Source organism: Lontra canadensis, unplaced genomic scaffold (assembly GCF_010015895.1).
Source record: "Lontra canadensis isolate GAN:19392208 unplaced genomic scaffold, GSC_riverotter_1.0 scaffold15, whole genome shotgun sequence".
NCBI lineage: Eukaryota > Metazoa > Chordata > Mammalia > Carnivora > Mustelidae > Lontra > Lontra canadensis.
This window is the reverse complement of record NW_022631009.1, coordinates 20,341,045-20,359,455: the sequence shown is the minus strand read 5'-3', so window position 1 is coordinate 20,359,455 and position 18,411 is coordinate 20,341,045. Positions and strand designations below refer to the sequence as shown.

General features: G+C 34.4%; 1 protein-coding gene across 6 annotated transcripts in view; it reads left to right on the top strand.

Moving 5' to 3' along the window:
* VPS13B (vacuolar protein sorting 13 homolog B) overlaps positions 1-18,411 on the top strand; it is a 746,538-nt gene that overhangs the window by 485,372 nt on the left and 242,755 nt on the right. The window lies entirely within an intron of this gene.

The window sequence follows — 18,411 nt, the reverse complement described above, 5'->3', positions numbered from 1 at the left end:
CCCAACTTTACATTCATAATAGGAAAACTATAATTAAATAATTTCTGCTAATTATTCTGTATTTAATTTTATTCAAAATATGGTCATAAATTACTTTTAGATTGGTGTTCTTTATTTTTGAAATTTGTTTTGTCTCTTTTCCTGTCATGGACCTTTGCAAAATTGCTGTGGCCTAGCCTCAGAAAAGCCTCTTAAAAATATGGTTTTAGTATCCTGCTTCAATTTTTTAAAGTACAATGCAAGAAACCTGGTATAGCCTTCACTTACTCAGATACATTACAGGGCTAGGGCCTCTTTTGGAAGTGACCTTTGTGATAGTGCTATGGGAATATCTTCAATAAATAACTTCCAAAGCATTTGATTCCCATGCTCAGTGAAGAATGGACACAATCATAAAAGTTGAATGCCTGCCTAGAATTTTAATTTTGACCCAGTGTTCACTGGAAGCCTACATTGAAACCACAAAGCATGTCAGCATGAAACAAAGAAAACTGCTTATTAGATGCTTTTCAAGATATGTTTTCTTTGCTTTTTGTTTCCATACTTCTATAATGCTATCTGTACTTAGAATGTATCTCCTGTAAAAACTCAAGTGAAGAAGCCATTCATCTATGAAAAAGACATTGGTTTTATTTTTGTCAAGAGTTCTATAATAATAATAAATAGAAGACTGAGTTCTATTTATTAAGAAGGAAAGGAAGAGGTGTTCTTTGAGAGTTCCTAGATGCTAGGCCCTGTGCCAGGCATTTTCATGTAAATTAACTCATTGTATCTTTGAGTGTGTTATCACAACCACTTTGTGAGGTTCATATGGGCATCATTATCATTTTACATATTAGGGTCTTGGGGCTCAGAGATGGTAAGTGACCTGCCTGAAATCATTCATACATAGCTAAAAAATGGTGGAAGTGAAATTTTAATATTTAAGTCCTTCAAGTCAGTGCTGTTTCCATTCTATCACAGTGTGTGGATTATAACTATTACATTAATCTCTCTGTCTTCTTTATTTAAAAAAATATTTAAAAATGATAAAGCGTTTAACTTTTATAAATGATTCTCTGACAGACCATCTTTTACCACCCATGATTTCTGTTTGCTCAGTATCTCTTTTTTTCTCTTTTGTTTTGTTTTTGGTGGGGGAGTGACAGGGGAGAGGGAAAGGGAGACAGAATTTTAAGGAGGCTTCATGTCCAGGATGGAATCCAGTGTGGGGCTCGGTCTCATAACCCTGAGATCATGACGGGAGCTGAAGTCAAAGCTTAACCGACAAACCATTCAGGCACCTTTTGCTCAGTATCTTTTTTAGAAGGGCTATAGAGCTATGTCCTCTCTAAAATATCAGCATTTTTCTAATATATGTTAGATAATCCATAAGGATGTAATTATATGACCTGAAAGTAAATAGAGCACAAAATATTTCCCCATGGCATTTTCAATGAGGTTCTTGAAACAAATTGGGTTGGAAACAATATTTTATGTTCCTATATTATTTGTGCCAAGTTTATGAATCAGTGAAATCGAATTCATCAGTGAAATCGAATTCATATATTTCTGATGTGCTTTAGGAATTTATACAACTTAGCAAATTTGTTGTTAAGTCTTTATCTACCTACTTTTGGCAATTAGGAGTAAAGCTACTATAAACATTCATCTGCAGACTTCTGTGGGGACATAACTTTTCAGCTCCTTTGGCAGATAAAAAGGAGTGTGATTGCTGGATCATATGATCAGAATATGTTTAGTTTTATAAGAAACCGCCAAACTGTCTTCCAAAGTAGCTTGTACCATTTTGCATTCCCACCAGCACTGAAGGAGGGAATTCCTGTTGCTCCACAACCTTACCAACGTTTGGTGTTTTCAGTGGTCTGGACCTTGGACATTCTATTAAGTGTGTAATGGTATATTTTATTGTTTTAATATGCATCTCCCTGATGATATATGAAGTGGAACATCTTTTACTATGCATATGTTTATTTTCCATCTATATAGCTTCTTTGGTGAGGTGTCCATAAAATTCTTTGCCTCATTTTTTAATTGGGTTGTTTTCTTACTATTGGGTTTTAAGTGTTTCTTTGTATATTTTGGATAACATCCTTTATCAGATGTGTCTTTTGCAAATAGTTTCTCCTAGTCTATGGTTTGTTTTCTAATTCCCTTGATACTATCTGTCACAGAGCAGAAGTTTTTAATTTTAATTGTTTCTTTCATGGATCATGTCTTTGGTGTTGTATCTAAAAAGGCATCACCATACCCAAGATCATCTAGGTTTTCTCTCATGTTCTCTTTTAAGAGTTTTATAGTGTGTGTTTTACATTTAAGTTTATGATCCATTTTGAGTTCATTTTTCTGAAGAGGTTAAATCTATATGTAATTTTTTTTTTTTTTTGCATGTAAACATCTAGTTGTTCCAGCACCATTTGTTGAAGAGATTGTCTCTGTTCCATTGCATTGCTTTTGCTCCTTTGTCAAAGATCATTTGACTGTATTCATGAGGATCTATTTCTGGCCTCTCTCTTGTGTTCCATTGGCCTATTTGTCCATTCTTTCACCAGTCCACACTGAGGATCTATTTCTGGCCTCTCTCTTGTGTTCCATTGGCCTATTTGTCCATTCTTTCACCAGTCCACACTATCTCGATTACTGTAGCTTTATAGTAAGTCTTAAGGTATGGCAGTATTAGTCCTCCATTTTTGTTCTTCTCCATTATTATATAAGCTAGTCTGGTTCTTTTGACTCTGAAAACTTTAGAATCGGTTTGACAATAGCCATTAAATAACTTTCTTGAATTTTGATTGGGATGTATTGAATCTATGGATCAAGTTGAGAAATGACATCTTGACAATATTGAATCTTCTTATCCATGAACATGGAATATCTCTCCACTTACTTAGTTCTTTGATTTCATTTGTCAGAGTTTCCTTACATAAATCTTGTATGTATTTTGTTGGATTTTACCTAAGTACTTTACCTAAGTATTTCATTTTTTGGTATGCTAATATAAATGCTATTGTGCTTTTAATTTCAAATTCCACTTGTTCATTGTTAGTATATAGAAATGTAATGTAATTGACTTTTGCACTTTAACCTTATATCCTGAAACCTTGCTATAATCACAGTTTTCATGTTGATTCATTCAGATTTTCTACTTGGACAGTCCTGCCATCTGTAAACAGAAACAGTTCTTCTGTCCCAATCTGTAATAATTTTATTTTCTTTCCTTGACTTATTTTGCTAGCATGGACTTCCAGTATGTAGAAAAATAGTGGTGAGAAAGAATATCCTTGCCTTCTATCTGATCTTAGTGGGAAAGTTTCGGGTTTCTCACTGCAGGTTTTTTGTAGATAATGTTTATCAAGTTGAGGACATTTCTGTCTATTCCTAGTTTACTGAGAGCTTTTATCATGAATGGGTTTGGATTTTGTCAGATGCTTTTTATGCATCCATTCATATGATCCTGTGATTTTTTTTTTTCATTTTGTTTGTTGTTGTGATGTATTATATTAATTGAGTTTTAATTGTTAAACAAGCCTTGCAATACTTGGGATAAATCCCACTTAGTGTAATATGTAATTCTTTTTATACACTGTTAGATTATATTTGCTGGTATTTTGTTGAAGATTTTTGTTTCTTTGTTCATGAGAGATATCAGTCTGTAGTTTCTTTTTCTTAAAATGTCTTTTTCTGGTTTTGTTATTAAGGCAATGCTGGCCCCGTAGATTGTTAGGAAATATTTCTTCTGCTTCTGTCCTCTGAAATAGATTGTAGACAATTGGTATAATTTCTTCCTTAAATGGTGCTAGAAATCATCAGTGAACTCATCTAGGCCTGATGCTTTCTTTTTTGGAAGGTTATTAATTATTCCTTCAGTCTCTTTAATAGATATAGGCCTATATCTATTTGTGGTTGACTCTTTATCTACCTACTTTCGGCAGTTAGATCCTCTGTTTTTTCTTGTGTGAGATCCTCTGTTTCCTCTTATGTGAGTTTTATCTGATTGTTTTTCAAGAAATTGGTCCATTTTCTTGAAATGGTTATCAAATGTATGGGCCTGGAATTGTTTATAATATCCCTTTATTATCCTTTTAATTTCCATAGGATCTGTAGTGATGTCCCCTCTTTCAGATCTGATATTAGTCATTTGATTCCTTTCTCCTTTTTTTAGTTAGCCTGTTTAAAGGCTTTTACTGATTTTTGCTCTAATTCTTTTTTTTTTTTTAAGATTTTATTTATTTATTTGACAGATCACAAGTAGGCAGAGAGGTAGGCAGAGAGAGAGAGAGGAGGAAGCAGGCTCCCCGCTGAGCAGGGAGCCCGATGTGGGGCTCGATCACAGGACCCTGGGATCATGACCTGAGCTGAAGGCAGAGGCTTTAACCCACTGAGCCACCCAGGCGCCCCTGATTTTTGCTCTAATTCTTACTATTTCTTTTCTTCTGCTTATTTTGGATGGTGATGACATTTCCAGACAATCTTTGACAAAGTTTTATTTGAAAGATTAATTTTAAAAAGTTATTCAAGAATGTGGTGGATGATTTTTATTAGTAGAGGAAACATTTACACTATAAACAAAGGGGGAGAAAGATGGAAAAGTCTTTGGAAATAGGAGTGAAAAACAGTGGAACAATCTAAGGATTATTGCGAAAGCCAAGATTTAATATTAATTTTGATTGTATGGACAACTAACACAAACTTTCAAATACATATTTAAGGAGAAGAACTTTAGGCAATAAAATGACCAGCTTGATAGTTCAGGCAAATTGCCTCTCATGTTGATCAAAACTTTTCCAATGTTTTCACTCAGAAAAATGTACTCTAGATAGGTGAGGCCACTGGATCAATCAGCCTGTATTTGTATTCTTTGATTTTCATTTGTCCCTTTAGAGTGTTATGACTTGCATGATTGCTGGCTTCCAGAATTATTTCTCTTTTTTAAATTATTGTTTTCTCTATACATAATATGATAGGCCAAGAAAGAACATAAGAGAAATAAACATTCAATATTCAAAAACCCAAAGTGCATTCCGTATGTACAAAGTACATGTCCTTTCATACTCCATTCTATAATTCATCTCTATGACAACAATTGGTTGTTTAACCCTAGAACAACAGGAATTTTACTTGGGTTTCTTACATCCTAGTTCTCTGCCATTTACATGAGATCAGAGTCAGGCTTCTAGATAACTTCACAGTCAAACCCAAATACACGATTCAAACTTTTCTCCAGAAATAGAGCTCCACTATTCATCCTTGATTTCTGGGTAGGGCTGTGGTGATTTACACAGTTGGTTTACAGTTTAGAGGTTTCTTTACCTCTTGCAAGATAATCTTGTTCTCGTAAAGGCCCAATTATACAAAAATGGTTATTAGTAATATAATCATGACGTTAATGCAATAATAATTAACAAGAGAGATAGTTTGGTAACATGTACCAGTAAACGTCAGGAAATTTCTGAAAGAGAATATGAATAAACAAAGAGCTAAAGAATTTTCATTTGTGTAAGTCTATTTATAGAATAATGCAGGCCATTTTTATATGATAAAAGGAAACTAAAAAATCCTAAGTTTTTCTAAAGCTGTTAGTATACAGGACATTGTAAGAAATCATTCAAAAACCAAGCAAACAAGAAATCCTACCTTTCTATCATTTTATTTCAGTTGCTGTCATACAAAAAATACAGCTAGAAGAAAATTTGCATCAAATTTTTAAAGTATTGGACTACTTTAAACTGAGATGAAAGCTGAGTGTTCTATCTGAAATCTGTGAAACCATAAGCAATATAGATAAAGTACTAAAACTAGTGTGTTAACTTGAAATAGTTTATTTTTTATAATGCAGTTATTTTTATCAGTAACTAATATGATATATGTCTAACATAGTTTGCTTGGGTGTTTTTACAGTTTGCTATGGGACAATAAAATATGTTGGATCTTTTTTGCTATGTACTGTGATTGAGTATGCACCCTATGGAGTAGTGTTCGAAGTTGTTTTCTTGATGGCATTATTACTATTTTATCATAGAAATAATCTTTGGGGTTATTCCTCATTTAGGAAGGGAAATTCTTATTTTTCAGTCAGTGGTAAAAATTTTTACAAGACATACTTGACCAACTTAAGGATTGCTAGGAATAATTAGAACTAGAAACTTAAGAGTAAGAAGAGAAGAAGGGACTTTGAGTGGTTGTATAGTAACAGAAGTTTTTTGGAGTAGAACATTAGGCAAGATGAGGGAAATAGAGGCAAAAAGTATACCCTGAGAACACAGGTGAGCAGAGGTGAGGTTTGGAAGCAGGATTGGAAGCAGGAACTAAAACCAGTATGGGAGAGGATGTTGTTGTTCTGTCTGTCTTTCTGTAGGTGTGAATGGGAAAGCCCATGTCAGAGGTTACATATTTCTGTATTAAAAAAGGAGGTAGGGATTTTGGATGATGTGCATGTGGTGACTTTCCATCGGTGTTGCTATGCTGAGTATTTGTTTCCCTTCAGAGGCACCTGGATCAACTACTTGTAACCAAGCAATAAACACAGGCACCAATAAAATATGGATTCAAGCAGAGCCTTAAATGGACAAGAGGGCCTATGAGGAAATACCCTGAATTTCTTACAATCTAGACCTGGAAAAGTTATTAAGTATTTTATTGCCTATCCTCTCCAAAAGAAGGACTTCTTAGGTACATTGAACTATCACACCTGTCACAATTTTACTTAGGCCTTGTAGATATTAAAAATCGCCTAATTGTCTCCTGATAAACAAGCTTATGCTTAGAGAGAAGTGCATCATAGTTGCTTCAGGGTACATGCTAAACATCAAGAAAACCATAAAAATCTTAATTTTCCAGCCATGCTTATGTTTATCTCATACAGATTTCTTGACCAGAAATCCAGTGAATGCATTAAGTTTTCCTAAGGCTCTCTTAAACTGTCTTTCCTGGTTGTATTCAACAGTATTCGCTGAGGGCTTTCCATATACCAGATATACTGAATACAGACTGGAAAAGGTATGAAAAATAAGTACACTATTGTTCCCATCCTGTAGGATTTCATAATCTGGTTGAGACATAAAACATAGATAAATGAATTGATAACTAGGAACTCAAAGCAGTAAATAAGAAGTGCTAAACATGCTGTGTGGAAAATGAGTGTTAGAGGAGTGATTCACGACAGGAGGAGAAGATTTTAGGCCAGGCGGTCAGAGATTTAGCTTCATGGGGATGTTGGAATGGAATAGGCAGAGAAGGATGACCTATTCATTTACTTAATAAACATTGAACCTTTTCTATATATCAAACACTATAATGGATACTAGAGTGACATCATTAAACAAGAGATAAAGTTTGTGCTTCCAAGTTCTAGTGTTCATATATTTTATGAGGAAGATAGGCAATGATAATAGAGCTTGATCAAGATATACAATCATATCCAGTTATATATGCACACACAATTAGTTGCATACATCAGATATATTCACTTTCCATTAGCACAAAGTTAATCATGTGGTCACACCTAGCTGCAAGGGAGGCTGAGAAATATAATTCTTCTAATATGTGATTACATGCCATGCTTAAAATTATTTTACTATGAAAGAAGAGGATGATGAATATTGGGATACAACTGACAGTCGGGGCCACAGAGTCTTCAGGATTCTCAGGTAAGCCAGATCTAGAATACTCCTCAGAAAGCAGTTTTGGCTCTCTTCAATATTTTAAACATACTGTCAACTAAAGCCTAATGTTACATACCATATGATATGGCAGAAATAATGTTGGTTTACCAATTGTTCACTGTTGCTATAGGGACAAGTGTTGTGTTTGCCTAGCATTTCTAACCCTCTTCAGTCTGATAGTAGAACTTCCTTTCCTTTGGCTAAACAACATTCTCCTATATAGTTTCAATAGGGATTCCCATTACAGAGTAGACATGAAACACAGGCCTGGTCAGTCATTGTACTCCATCCCCCTATCAGTTACTGGCCCAGATATGGACACACTACTCAGACCAGGGCAGTGTTCTCTATGAATACACCGAGAAGAATAAAATCTCTTTCCCGTGGATCATTAAGTCCAGATGTTACCATACTGGAGATTTCTTTGACCGTGCTGCTTTCTTCTCCTTTATCACTATCACATGAAGAAAACCTGTATTTTTAAAGAGAAAGAGAAAGGAATTGAACTCATAGAAATAAGGAAACCTGAAAGATGGAGAGAAAAAGTCTTTGACATCATCTAACATCCTTTGACACAGTCCTAGCCAATGAGATATAAAGAGAACTTTACAACAGATTTCTTGGAAAGTCTTCACCTTCTTGCTTTTCCACCTTCTTGGAATCATGACAATGGAAGTGACCAGCTACTTGTGACCATGAGGCAAAACATGATGACCAAACATGAGGACAAAAACCACATACTGAGGATAGCAAAGTGGATACATAAATCTGTATGTTTCAGTGTTCTAAGATGGAGATGACAAAGCCCAAGCGAAGTGCTGAGCATACGTACAATTTGATGCTGAATAAATGCTTGCAGTATGAGTTGATCAATGGATTCCTTAATTCATAGGAATTCCTATTTCTGTTCATAGAGATAGAAAAGATAGATTATGCAACATACACATCAAAAGAACTGGAAGGTATTGGTGATTAACTGTATGTTTGATGGAGACAGGTTGGGTACAAATTGTGGAAGGCTTTGAATACTGGACTGAAATGTTTGAAGTAAGCAATAGAGAGGAGTTGAAATTGATTGAACTGTACAATAACTTAAACAGATGTCCTTCTAAGCTCAGATCCATTTTAGACTGAACCTCTCAGTTTTCCTCACATGTTGGTAGTTCAAACAAATACCATAGCTACAATTTTCTCTATTCTACTATAATAAATATATTGTATTCTAATGTAGTATCAGATTATTTCAGTTAGGATTTGAAACAGCTGTATGTAGCATATATTATATGGGCTGTATACTTCACCCACTATTTCCAAGAGCTACTAGAGTTATTCTTTTAAAAAGGAAGGAAAACAATGCACACACTTAAAAATTGACTAAACAGAAGGATGAGAAGGCTGAGATTGCCCTGGGTTATGTTCACTTGGATGCAGTAATTACTGTGTTATTCCTGGCTAGCAAGTAATCATCTTATTAAGCCTACTTACAGAAGTAGTGTATATAAGGAGTAACACATGCTCATTTTCAAATCAGTGTTTTAGAGTAAATAAAATTTTTATAGCAAAATAAAAACCATATTTTTAGGGGGCAAAGAATAGAACTGCATCACTGGGGATCTGAAGGTGGGGTTCTTTGATCCACACACTCCATATCCTGAAGAAGAATGTAGACAATTATAACACTAATTGAGCATTTCTTCCTTTGCCCTCTCTCCTTCCTCCTCCTCTTAACCACTTGGTCTTAGCCACTTCCTTAGATCTCCTTTCCTTTCAGTCTCTGCTAATGACTGACTTGGTAACCCATCCTGGGCAGGCTTGGTACCTGTTCTGACAGTCTCTTTGATAGCTTAAAAAAAAAAAAAAATTACTTTAGGCATCAGAAAATAAACAGTATTTAGTCCATGTTTCTTCAATATTTCTAAAGTAATGGATATTTCCACTGAAGTAAGGTTTCTACTTCCCCAGACTTTTTGCTATTATTTATTGTATTTGGCTTGCCTACAACTATCTAAAGAATAAAGGACTACATAAACCACCATATCCAATTGTCTATGAAGCATGATAAAGTTACACTGCAAAAAAATAATGTTATAGTCAAGCTGATCAGAACAGGTAAAACTCCCCAAGCTTTATCTTCATCCTCAATTAGCTCCTCTCCTTTCAAGATTGTTATTTCTCCTCGTCTGTTCTTTTATTTCATATTTTTTCCTATTCGTACTAAGTTATAGGTCTTTTCTCTGACTCTGAATCCTGTCTCTTTAATACGTGCTCATTTCTCATATTTTTTTGAATTTCCAGTGCTTCCTTTTAATACCTTATTCCTCATGACCTACCAAAATGTTTGTATATAAGGAGAAACACTCTAAAAAATAGTTCATAACTGATTCATTATTATCTTTTCTGAATAAAAATATGATAAATGAGCTAACTGTTCAAAATAACTGAGGGTCCATGGTTTGCTGGGTTTTATATATGACAGTTTGTTCTAACAAGCAAACTTCTGGGATTTCAGTCACTATTACATAAAAGAACCAACTTTTTAAAAATATTAACATCAGAGCCATGGGAATGTATATAATTCTCATCTAAGATTTCATACATTTTTAAATTGCTTATTTCTAAAACTTTGGCTCTTCATCAAAGGTTTTCTGTAGCAAATGACTAAAAATCTTCTCACAGAGTATAGAGGTATATAAAATAAACACCAAAGCCTAAACCCAATAATCTTCCTTCTACACTTTTGAAGATGCCTGGACTTTTGCAAATGTGCTATAGTTGGCTTCCCACCTTTCTTTCTAAAACTTGGCCATTTCAGTAATGCCCATTTGGAAGACACAAAAGGATACTGGGGAGAAGGAATTATTCTGTTTGTGATTGTGATGGTGATTACACAACTGTATACATTAGGTAAAGCCCAACCCACTGTACATTTTTAAGGAGTAAATTTTGTTATTTATAAATTATACTCTGGTAAACCTGGCTTTAAAAAATGTGTGGCCACTCAGCTTTGGAACCCAGCTTCGGAAGACACAAAGTCCACTCCCTGGCAGCAGTGATTTCCATTAATGTCAGAATGTGTGTTATACTTAGGTGGCCGCCCAGAATCTGTAACACCAGCTACCAGTCATCAGATACTCACTGTGTGCCAGATGGTCTAAGTGTTTTATACAGCTTAACTCCTTTAGTCCTAACAATAACCCTCTGAATTGGGGGCTTTGTCTCAGACTGTACAGCTATAGAAACGGAGTCTCAAGAGAGTCACATCATTTGCCCAAGGTTATGTAGCTAAATAAGTATCCAGGCCCAGCTACTTGAGAATGTATTGGTTAGAGGAGTTGTGAGAGGTAGCTCAGTGACCTAACTGGTATGTATGTGGGTGTTTATAGGGAGAATTAAGCAAAATCTAGTTTACAGAAAATCTTAACTGTTCTTATTTAAAATTTACCTTTTATTGTAATGGTAAGCCATTGAAGGATCTAAAATAAGAGCATGACATAATCAAGTTCACATTTGGAATGGTTAGAGGTGGATTAGGTAGGGAGCTCACTGGATGCTCTAGGAGTAACACAGGTGATGAGAGCCTGAATTGAGGCACTGATTTAGGGAAGAAGGGAAGAAAACCAGTAAATGGCAATCTCGGCATTTGCTTGAAAAGGTGTATAAAAGGAGGAAAGCCCTAGGAAAATAGGTTATAAATAATTCATTACTATCCTTTCTGAATAAAAATATGATAAGTGAGCTGGTTCATCTCAGTGCATATGTTAATGGAAAGATAGTACCCTAGATCATTCTTTCTCTAGCTTTTCTCAATTGAATGATACATGGCAATGAGTCTTCAGCTACGTGTTTGCTTATAGACATCAGTTAGTCCTAAATTCAGAAGCCACAGATTAGGATTCCCCTGCATTTTGTACCTTCTTGAATTCTTAACCAGCTCTGAATTTCATTTATGCGTCCAAAGAAAAATGTTGGAGCAGACCATTGTTCTTTTTAAAGACTCAAGAAATGGTTATTATTTAGTTGTTGACTGGTTTTATTTCTAAATATGGAAAAGACAATGATGTTTAAATGTCAGTGGAAAGGATTCAGTTGGAAGGCAGGTTGAGATATCCTGGGATGAGAAGGAAAAATCAATAGTGTACCATTCCTAAAATAATGAGAAAATAATTTCCCACAAATGCAGAAGGGTTGATGTTAGGAAGAAGTACACGTCTTCTAATAGAATCAAAGGGGAGGAAGAGAGCATGATCACATGCCGTAAGTAGATGTAAATAGATTCAAGAATTTAGTAGTAGGGAGATGAGGAGGTGCCCATTTGATTCTTTTTTACTCCAGAAAGAAGATGTAAGATATCTGTTAAATAATGATACGGGGCTCAGAGATGGAAGGCAGAAACTGTTTATTTAAACTTTTTTACCTCGTAAATATAGATTAGAATCTACGGAAAGGCATACAAATAATGGTAAAATATAAAGATTGCTAAAAATTAAGACCAGAGGAACAAAAAATACAACACAATTTCAGGCCATAAGGCCTGAACCTCAGATTTGACTCTTAACTTCCTGGCATATCAAAGAAGAGGAAATTCAGATACTAAAAAAATTTACATAAAAGTTTGCTGACTTTTAGAATGTATAGGTCTTTTAAAATACATTTCCTATTTTAGAATAGTTTTAGATTTACAGAGAAGTTGTTAAAATACTATAGAGAGTTCTCAAATACCCTGCATCCAGTTTTCCTTGTTATTAACATCTTACATTAGTACTTACGGTGAACTAATATTAATATAATTATTAACTAAAGTCTATTTTAAAGTCTATTTTAAAGTTTATTTTAAAGTCTATTTTCTTTATTCAGAGTTCCTCGGTTTTCCTAAGAAAATTTTATGAATGTTCTTCTCTGTTCCAAGGTCCCATTAATGATACCATGTTACATTTATTGTTATGTCTCCTCTAGACTATGACACTTTCTCATATTTTCCTTGCTTTTGAGGACCTTAACAGTTTTGAGGAGTACTGGTTAGGTGTTTTATAGAATTTCATTTAAATTGGATTTGTCTGATGCTGGGGTGGGGCATAACAACTACGTAAATCATTTTGAATTGTTCTATACAAGACAGTTTTCTATTCTTCATATAGGATATATATTATAAATAGAATAAGTGTGCCTTTCTTGTTCAAAATTATATTGATATAAATAGTATCAAATACAACTGTGGTTAATCCCTTATATGCCAGGCATTTTCTTAGTCCCTCAGAGCTCTAGTATCACCTACAAGATGAAAGATTAAGATTTGGCTTTCACCTCCCTTTCTAGTCTTTCACTTTTTTTCGATGACCTGAGGGAAAGCCCAAGACTGACCTCCAGTGGTAATCTGTGCTGTTCTCCAAGAAATAAATACTTATTTGTTGACTTGAGATGAATTTACACAACCAAATCGTTAAGAAAAAGTAACCCTTACAGCAAGGCAGTTTCTAATTTACTTATTTATTGATAGTTAATGACAAATTCAGTTTTTCTATAATATGATTAAAGAAATTTCTTTCTAGAAGTGAAAATATCTTTTTTCTGTTCTGCAGTTAGAACCGTTTGGGGAAAGATGAGTCTAAACTCTCTTCCTTGTATAAATAACTCTAATTCTGGATATAATCATTCCATAAATATCTTTTATACTTTGGTGATTTCCTCCCAGTAATTTAGTAGAGGTTTTTCTATAGTCATTAATTTTAGTACTCTTAAATATTTTCTGACATTGACTTCTCATTTTTTTCCTGAGGCTTCTCTGTCCTCATGGAACTATACTCATATAAATTCTAAGATATTCCACCACCACCACCCCCAATAATCTCAGAAGGTATCTGTGAATATGCAGAAGTTGGGTATTTCCCTATGGGGGGAAATCCTCTAATACTGTTTTTAGCATTCTCCAGGAGTGGATCTGTGTTTTCTGGGACCTGAAATTGGTCTTTTTAAAAAGGAATACAAATTACGTATATAAAATAACCAAAGACTCAGGGTCTTGTAAAATGTCCTGTGCAAGCCAAGAAGCCTTGAAGCTGAAATTTCTTACTAACTTTGTGGTAAGTCTGCCTCACGCAGTCTTGGGTGAAAACTGACATGACCACTGTACCAGCTTTCTACTACTGCCTTTTGTAGAAGCCTCCTGCATTCCTTGGCTCATTGTCTCCCCTTTCCATCTTCAGTGCAATGACAGGTCAGGTCCTTCACGGATGACATCTTTATGACCTCTTACCATTGCATCTCTCTCTAATCACAGCAAAGAACAGTTCTCAGCTTTTAAGGACCCGTGTGATTAGATCAGGCCCACCCAGATAATCTAACATGACCTCCCCATTTCAGGATCTGTAACCTTAATCACTTCTGCAAAATCTCTTTTGCCATATTTGGTAACATATTCAGATTCTGGGGTTTAGGATGTAGGCATCTTCAGGAGAACAGTTTTCTGCCTAACATACCACATAGGGGTATGATTTCAACCTTCTTTTCACTTGATGATCATGTCCAATGACTTAGTCTCACTGACTCAAAAAGCCAACAGTGAGCTACCAAACTCATCCAAACCCAGGCATCTTCTCCAGAGTCAACATAAGAAAAAGCCTAAATGTGTCTGTTGGGAGAAGACATGATACAGAGAAAATTGTGAGAAATTGTTTATTGTATGTCCAGTTTTAATTTGGAGGTTAGTGTTAGTGCTGTTGTAGCAGTTTGTCCCTAACTTAAAATAAAAATTTTTATGAAAATCATATTGTCCAAAACAAAAATGATTACTGGCATTGTCTTGATTTCTTATAAATCTCTTCAATGTTTGCCTTAATGGAAGACAGTATCCGTTTCTGTATTCAATCTGTTATTATATGTTATTTTGATTAAAATGTAGGAAGAAAAATCCAGCCTCTTACAGATAATGGAGTCAGAAGAGGGAGTATTTTAACAACCTTTAAGATAATTGTAGGTATTCTTTGTTATTACAGTAAAACTTGAGATATAGTAGTTTCCCGTTTTATCTACTTTATTGACAATATATTTTTAAGGGTTTTTTTTGAGATATAATCCACATACCATAAAATTAACCCATTTTAAGTGTGCAGTTCTGTGGCTCTTAATATATTCAGAGTTGTGCAGCCATCACAATTTTAAATCATTTTTGTCACCCCAAAATGAAACCTTATATCCCTTAACCATGATCCCCCAATTCTCCCATCCTCCCCAGCCCAGGCAACCACTAATCTACTTTCTTTATCTATGGATTTATCAATTTTGGACATTTCATATACATGGAATTGTATTATATGTGTTTTCTATGGCTAACTCCTTTTACTTCACATAATGTCGATATCCTTTTTCTTTTTATTAGATGCTTCATTTCTTTTTATTGCCAAATATTCCATTGTATAGATGTTTACCACATTTTTTAATCCATTATTCAGTTGGTGGACCTTTGGTGAGTTTCCATTTTTTGGCTGTTTATAATAGTGCTGCTATAAATATTCACAAGGATGTCTTGTGTAGATACGTATTTTCATTTGTCTTGAGAATATACCTATAAGTGGAATTGCTGGATCACATGGTAACTCTATGTTTAATCGTGGCAATTTCTTTAAAGATTAGCTACATATGAAATGTGAAGCCATAAGAATGGGCTTTTCTTGTTCTGTTATCTTACAGTTGACTTTAGTGCCTTCCATGCATCATTTTCTACCATCATTCATTTGGAAAATATTTGTTTACTTAGTTATGCAGATCTTCCAAAAGTTGACACATTTTATTACGTGACATCAAAATTCACATTTGTTGATATTTTGACCAGTGCCCTCATTAGAAAAGTCTAAGTATCAGGAAGTGTCAGACTCATGAGAGCAAATATAAGTTTTCTATAATGCTAATTTTTGCTCAAAAGTTTAAATATTCAGAATTGGGTATTTCACAAGCATTTTCTCTAAAATAAATTATTACTTCAAGGAAAACAATAGATAATCTTTATTGGCAATGATAAAAACCATAGTCTTGTCACTCACTTTCAGTTAGAAAGGTGTTTTCGGGAGTCAGCTACTATCGCTAGCAACTCAGTTGCACATCTGCTTTCCCTCAAGACAGCTGTCGTTCTTTGGTATGTAGCAGCAGCACTTCAGCACTTGATGCACACTTCCCATTTCATCACACCAAAGATTAAAAAATATCTGTTCATTGGCTAGTATTTAATAAATAATTTTTACTGCTTCATCAAGGACATTTTTACATGAAACTGTTATTTAATTCATTCTGTACTAGAATTTTATAGTGAAGAACTAGCTCCTTTTGCTACTACTGCCTTGATTCTTGGTAAGGCACTCACCATTGCTATTGCATTATCAGTGCAAATGTCAACATAGCAGAAAAGATGGATACGTCTTGGTATTATTACAAAATTAGTTTTGACTTTAAGGATTCTTTGATAGTGTCTCAGGGACCTTGAAGGATTTGTGGACCACACTTTGAGAACTGCTGCTCAAACACCAAACTTTTTATCTCTGTTTCTCTTTATTAAAAAAAAAAAAGATATTTTTCAGAAATGTGAAGATTAATGAAAAGTCGTAGTCATTTTAAGTAGGAACAAATAAATTTTTGTGACTTTGGAATATACTGTTGTTTTCTTTTCCTATCAGAACAACATTTAGTAAGTAAATAATCTTCACTCTCATTTTAAAATGAGATAGCATTGGAAATCAATTTTTATTTATTTGTCTAAGGTGGGCCAATGAGCTTGCTGTACATTTTAAGTTGAAACTCAAGCATTCTAATTCATAACTCCAGTGCTTTAGCTTTTATAGGCTACTTTACTGGAAAACCTGTGTGAAAAAATATGATGCCTTAGTAAAAGTTGGAAGCTTAGGCTTAAATTGCCTCATTTGTCTTATTGAAAAATCTTCAGGTAATCATCTTTCAGGCTTCAAAGGTGATCACGTGAATACTCTTAGAAACGGATTGGGGAAAATAGGTGATTGTGGTCAAAGGGACCAGGTTCTAGTTATCAGATGAATAAGTTCTGGAGACCTCACGTACAGTATGGTGAACTATGGTTAACAATATTGTATACTTGAAAGTTGCTAGGAGAGTAGATCTTAAATGTTCTCACCACATAAAAAAGTAATGATGACTGTATGAGGTGATAGATTTGGTAACTAACATTGCTGTGGTAATCATTTCACAATGTATATGTGTATCAAATCATCATGTTGTACAGCTTAAACTTATACTGTGTTATATGTCAATTATATCTTAAGAAAGCTGGAAAAAATATTTTTAGATTAGAAATTACGTATGAATTATGCTGACATCCCAACATTCTCAAGCTAAATTCCTCTAAGCAGTGTTCTATGGGAAATGAATTGATTTAAACAGATTAAAGAAATATTTTAAGAATGAAATATAAGTGTGTGTTTATTCCTAGGCTCTGTATTCTGTTCCATTGATCTATGTGTCTGTTTTTGTGCCAATACTATCCTGTTTTGATTACTGTAGCTTTGTAGTATATCTTGAAATCTGTAATATTTCCAGCTTTGTTCTTTCTCAAGATTGCTTTGGCTCTTTGGGGGTCTTTTGTGGTTCTATACAAATTTTAGGATCGTTCATTCTAGTTCTGTGAAAAATACTGTTGGGATAGGGGTTGCGTTGAATCTCTAGGTTTGCTTTGGTAGTATGAACATTTTAACAATAACAATATAAATTCTTCCAATCCATGAGCATAGTATATCTTTCCATGTGTTTGTGTTATCTTCAGTTTCTTTCATCAGAATACAGGTCTTTCAGCTCCTTGGTTAAGTTTATTCCTAAGTAGTTTATTCTTTTGATGCAATTGTTAATGGGATTGTTTTCTTAGTTTCTCTTTCTGTATTCTTTGTATTAATTCTGTGCCCTGTAGCTTTACTGAATTCATTTATTAGTTCTAGTAGTTTTTTCTTTTTGGTGGAGTCTTTATGGTTTTCTATATATGGTATCATGTCATCTGCATATAATGAAGTTTTACTTCTCTCAGATAGTGTTGTATGGTGACAGATGGTAGCTACGCTTGTGGAAAGAGCATAACATAGAGTTCTTGAGTCCCTAAGTGGTACATATGAAATTAATGTGACATTGTATGTCAACCATACATCAATAAAAAAATTTTTAATTAAAAAAATGAATGAGATGTACCTTTACTTAAAAACCTTCTAATTGCTGCAAATATACATGACTTTTACAATAAGCTGAATGGATTAGTTATATAAAAATCTATAAGTTTTCAGGCACCTGGGTGGCTCAGAGGGTTGAGCCTCTGCCTTTGGCTCGGGTCATGATCTCAGGGTCCTGGGATCGAGCCCTGCGTTGGGCTCTGTGCTCAGCGGGGAGCCTGCTTCCACCTCTCTCTCTGCCTGCCTCCACCTCTCTCTCTGCCTGCCTCTCTGCCTGCTTGTGATCTCTGACTGTCAAATAAATTTAAAATATATATATATTTTTAAAAATCTATTAATTTTCTTTATAAAATATAAACATCAAATAAATTGTATATAGATAGTATATTAATTAGCTGGTTGAAATCTGATTTTTGTCAGTGCTTTATTTGTGATGTACTTTTTGGCAGAAATGATACTATTGGGAAGACTTTCAAAGTACAAATGTATGTGTCTTAAAATTCTCAAGAATCACATGTTATCAATAGTGATGATGATGATGATGATGATAGCAATGCGTAGTATGTATTAATGGCTTACCATAT